We start from the raw sequence: 5700 nt of genomic DNA, 5'->3' as shown, positions 1-5700 counted from the left end.
CCCTCACACCCAGCGCCCTCACACCCGGCACCCTCACACCCGGCGCCCTCACACCCGGCACCCTCACACCTGGTGCCCTCACACCCAGCACTCTCATTCTTGCATTGTCCTCATCCCAGCTCTGTGGTTCCTCTGGGAAGTCACTGTGGAATCCCTCATGGGAGGATGTTTTCAAAAGAAACGATAGCCCAATGAAGGGTATTTGAGGATGAGAAGCAGGCAAGAAGTCATTGGGTGGCTGAGCTGTGTCTGGGTTTTGCCTGGCCATGGAAAATCAGGTGAAGGACATTAAATATCTTGCAGTGGCTTCTCCATTAGGAGCATGAAATGAGGAAAGAGGCTGTCCTCACAGGCCAGTCAAGAGGGATGTCTATGCCATACAGAAAGACTGACAGTAAACAGAATCCAGAATAACATGACTGAGGTATGGTGTGCAGGGCATGGCCCAGGGAGGAGGGTAGATAAGTAAGTGTGGGTGTACCTTCAGAGGAAGAAATAACAGAGGCTGCAGGCGAGAGTTACAAGGAAGGAGAAGCAGGAAGACATGAGACAAATTCAGATAAACTCAACATCTCCAGCCTGGGGGAAACGTGAGGGGGTGCTGTGAAGATACGCATGATGCATGTTGCTTAGTGAAAGCAGTCAGTTGGAAAAGGCTATATAGTGAATGACCCCAACTATGACATTGTGGAAAAGGCAAAACTATGGAGACAGGATAAAGATCTGTGGTTGCCAGTGAGGCAGGGAGCCTAAGGCTGATTCATGCTGACTTCATGAATTGAATCAAAAGTAAAACCCTAAATTTCCATGCCCAGGTAACAAAGGGTCAGAGGCTACTCCCTTTACAACTCCCCCCAACTTTCTGTGTTGCAGATGAAAAATGGAAAGGACCTCTGATTGGTTCCCTCCTGCAACCCATCAGATGTCTGCATAGAGCGTAACTTTGTAACTTTACTTCAGCCTCTGCTTGGTCACCTTCCACAACCAATCAGACTGGTCACGGGCCACTACTTCATAGGGTGTAAACCAAGTAACCAATGGGAAGTATCTAGAGGGCATTTAAACCCCAGAAAATTCTGTGACCAGTGCTTTTGAGCCTTGCTTGAGCCTGCAAGTGTATTTTTGTTTCAATACATCTATGCTTTTGTTGATTCCTTTGTTGCTTTGTGTGTTTTGTCCAATTCTTTGTTGAAAATGCCAAGAACCAGCCGAGTGCGGTGGCTCATGCCTGTAATCCCAGCACTTTGGGAGGCCGAGGCGGGCGGATCATGAGGTCAGGAGATCGAGACCATCCTGGCTAACACAGTGAAACCCCATCTCTACTACAAATACAAAAAATTAGCTGGGCTTGGTGGCGGGCACCTGTAGTCCCAGCTACTTGGGAGGCTGAGGCAGGAGAATGGCGTGAACCTGGGAGGCGGAGCTTGCAGTGAGCTGAGATCGCGCCACCGCACTCCAGCTTGGGTAACAGAGTGAGACTCCATCTCAAAAAAAAAAAAAGTAAAAGAACAAAATGCCAAGAACCTAGACACCCTCCACTGGTAACATATTTTGGTGACCCAGCCATGAGGGAAGCTCGAAGTTTGGGGTTTCTTTTTCTTCTCTTTTTTCTTTTCCCTTTTCCATATAGGGGAACCCTTTTCTCTCTCTTTTTCTCTTTCCAACTTATGGACCCTTGGTGGACAGCACCTAAGCATGAAAGCAACTGTAAGTTTCTGGCCAGGGCCACTCTCTGGTGAAATGGAAAGATTCTGTGTTGAAGTGCCTGACCGCCACCACCCAGTTCGGGTGAAGGACCTTAGTCCTTTTCCTTTTTCTCTTTTTCAATCTTTCAGCTGCCTTTTCCTAGTAGTTCCTTGGTAACTGAGGGAGGCTGGCCAGGGTCACCCTCCAGTGTTGCCTGAAGGCCAAGGCGTGAATGGGGATGGCTGCCATGCCCAGAAGGGGAAAAGACTCTTTTCTATCTTTTCCGGTTATAGTCCCTGATCCCCATCTGTGATGCAAGTGGCAGTGGCAGCTCGTCCAGGGTGAACTCACGCATGTTTCCGGTGACTTAAACCCTCTTTTCTTACGCAAAATTCTCCTTAGAGTTAGCCTGAAAGGGCAAAAGATAATGTATCTCATGTATTTGACTTACCTTCTCTTATTCGATTTATTTCACTGCCTGAAGACCTTCGGGGTCCACAAGCTTCAGTAGACATTCTACATCTCGGACTTCTACTGAGGGGATCTCATAGCTTGATGGTCATTGCTTCAGCATCAATTTGCTTGCCCTGAACCCCATAGAAATTCTCAACCCTGGCCAGGTGCAGTGGCTCACCCCTGTAATCCCTGCAATTTGGAGGCCAAGGCGGGTAGATCACCTGAGGTCAGGAGTTTGAGACCAGCCTGGCCAACATGGTGAAACCCCGTCTCTACTAAAAATACAAAAAAAATTAGCTGGGCATGGTGGCACACTCCTGTAATCCCAGCTACTCAGGAGGCTGAGGCAGGAGAATTGCTTGAACCCAGGAGGCTGAGGTTGCAGTGACTCAAGATCATGCCACTGCACTCCAGCTAGCCTGGGCAACAAGAGCAAAACTCCATCTCAAAAAAACAAAAAAAGAAATTCTCAATCCCAGTCTTTTACATACCCCTGGATCCTTCCTTCATGGAGAATACCCCAGCAACCTTGGTACTATTAACTCTGCAATGTTTGGAAACCTCCTTAGTCCTGTGAGGAATGCAGGAAGATACATCACATTGAAATTGGTGGGATACTAAAAGTCTGGAATTACACCCAGGAACCAAAGGAAAGCTCACAGTAGACCATCGCCACTGGAGGGAAAACCTACAAAGCAGCACCGGTGCCCACCTAAAGGCAGAGATGTCTGACACTCTAAGATTGGACCCCAAAGGGGGATCCCCTGGGGGATCCAACTCCAGACCTCAACCTCTCCAAAGCGGACACCCTAGGCTGAGGTTCTGAGGAATAGTACTACACCCTCCTTAGGATTTTCTCTCTTACAGACAATAATAGGAAGCACTCCATCTACTCCATCTGACTCCCTGCTTGGCTGCATCCTTAACAACTGGAATAAATTTGACCTGGATAATCTAAGGAGGAAACACTTGATATTCTTGCAATACTGTTTGGCCCCAACATTGTTTGGAATCTGGTGTTTGCTGTTGAATGGGAAAGTGAGATGGAGCTGCATGTATCCAGGCGTTTGTGCGGCTGTGTTTTTGTTTTTTTTTTGAGACGGAGTCTTGCTCTGTTGCCCAGGCTGGAGTGCAGTGGCGCGATCTTGGCTCACTGCAAGCTCTGCCTCCTGGGTTCATGCCATTCTCCCACCTCAGCCTCCTGAGTAGCTGGGACTACAGGCGCATGCCACCATGCCCAGCTCTTTTTTTATTTATTTTTTATTTTTTAGTAGAGATGGGTTTCACCGTGTTAGCCAGGATGGTCTCAATCTCCTGACCTCATGATCCGCCTGTCTCAGCCTCCCAAATAGCTAGGATTACAGCCGTAAGCCACTCCACCTTGTCTGTGCTGCTGTTCTAAGCAGAGTTGGGCTAGTAGGCTGCCTGTGGTGCAGTTTGGCCCCAGTGTTCTTTGGAATTTAAAAATCAAATTGCCATGGAAACTGCTTTACCCAAAATTTTGGTTCACAGCCTTCACTGGATTACCTACTGGGGTAAAGAAAGTATAACCATGTAAAACCAGTGAGCTTGTATTGCTGTCTCATGGCTAGAGTCCCAAGGTAAAAGCTATTGGATCTTTGTTTGGGTGTGCGTATACATGTCTACATGTGTTTATTTGTATGTACATTTATTGTTATGTGTTGTGCCTACCAAATTGTCTTATAAGTGAAAGAGTGCTCATAAATAAGTCCAAGTGATTTCTGAGTTCATGTGACTTAAGTAAATCTTTTTTTTTTTGAGACGGAGTCTCGCTTTGTCACCCAGGTTGGAGTGCAGTGTCATGACCTCAGCTCACTGTAGTCTCCGCCTCCTGGGTTCACGCCATTCTCCTGCCTCAGCCTCTCAAGTAGCTGGGACTACAGATGCCCGCCACCACGCCCGGCTAATTTTTTGTATTTGTATTAGAGATGCGGTTTCACCGTGTTAGCCAGGATAGTCTCGATCTCCTGACCTCGTGATCTGCCTCCCTGGGATTACAGGCGTGAGCCACCGCACCCAGCCGACTTAAGTAAATCTTTACTAAAGAAGCTGTCTTTACAATTATTGGTAAAATGAAAATAGAAATGTCTTCAGAATTGCCAGCATATATGGTTTTATATTTGTCTTTGCAAGATATTTTAAGGTGTCAGTGTTTGGCATACAAAGGTTATAAAGGTATTAACCCAGCCAAAACAAAAAATAAAAAATGGTCCTGGTTTGTATGCTTTCTTTGACAAATGAGACTAGTTTGGCTGGGCATGGTGGCTAGCACCTGCAATCCCAGCACTTTGGGAGGCCAAGGTGGGCAGATAACCTGAGACACCAGCCTGGTCAACACAGTGAAAACACATCTCTACTAAAAATAAAAAAATTAACTGGATATGGTGGCACATGGCTGTTGACCCAGCTACTCAGGAGGCTGATGCAGGAGAATCACTTGAACCCAGGAGATGAAGGCTGCAGTGAGCCGAGATTGTGCCTCTGCACTCCAGCCTGGGCAAAACAGCAAGGCTCTGTCTCAAAAAATAAATAAACAAATGAGACTAATTTAATGTTGTTAGCTGAATCTTCTGAGTTATTGGAAAAATACCTGGGTATTTAACTTTGAGGCTTTTTTTCAGTGAGCAAATGATATTCATTGGTAATTTAAAAAAATGGCTAACAAGGAAATAACTAACTTTAGAGGATGGTGTCTAATATCTTAGTTTTCAGAAGTAATCTAGATAAAATGTTAAAATGAAAGAATTGAGTACATGAAATTGGGATAAATGTTTTAGGTAAACTCTTTGTGTAATTTAAAATCTTAAAATTGTTTTCGATGTTCATTGGATATCTGGGTCATTTACAAATGAGAAAGGATTATGGGTAGGGTGCGGTGGCTCACGCCTGTAATCCCAGCACTTTGGGAGGCCAAGGTGGGTGGATCACAAGGTCAGGAGATTAAAACCATCCTGGCCAACATGGTGAAACCCCGACTCTACTAAAAATACAAACATGAGCTGGGCGTGGTGACGTGTGCCTGTAATCCCAGCTACTCAGGAGGCTGAGGCAGAAGAATTGCTTGAACCAGGGAGTCAGAGGTTGCAATGAGCCGAGATTGCACCACTGCACTAGCCTGGTGACAGAGCAAGACTCCATCTCAAAAAATAAATAAATAATAAAAACGAAGGATTAGGATACGGGGAAATATGTTTCTAAAAGTTGTGAAATTCTTTTCATCTATAAAATGCTCATATCTAATAGTTCACGATTTCTTGCTTTTTAGGGTTTCACTAAAATTTAAGGTTATCAAGGATAAGAATTCTAGTTAACAAATGATTCTGTATACAAAAAGTGCCAAAAAATATGTGCTATTGGTGAGAAAGAGAATGATTTTGTGTAGTTCAAAGGTTGTCTAAAGGTTGATTCAGGTTGTTGACTTAAAAAAAAGGATTATTGGCCGGGCGCGGTGGCTCAAGCCTGTATCCCAGCACTTTGGGAGGCCGAGACGGGTGGATCACGAGGTCAGGAGATCGAGACCATCCTGGTCTACATGGT

At 45.5% G+C, this 5700-nt stretch overlaps 1 protein-coding gene across 1 annotated transcript in view; it reads right to left on the bottom strand.

The window, feature by feature from the left end:
• Positions 1–5700, bottom strand: part of ZNF544 (zinc finger protein 544) — a 35268-nt gene that overhangs the window by 5010 nt on the left and 24558 nt on the right. The window lies entirely within an intron of this gene.

The sequence above is a fragment of the Colobus angolensis genome, unplaced genomic scaffold, assembly GCF_000951035.1.
Source record: "Colobus angolensis palliatus isolate OR3802 unplaced genomic scaffold, Cang.pa_1.0 Scaffold480, whole genome shotgun sequence".
Taxonomy (NCBI): domain Eukaryota; kingdom Metazoa; phylum Chordata; class Mammalia; order Primates; family Cercopithecidae; genus Colobus; species Colobus angolensis.
The sequence above is the reverse complement of the archived record's forward strand: the minus strand, read 5'-3'. Positions and strand labels throughout refer to the sequence as shown.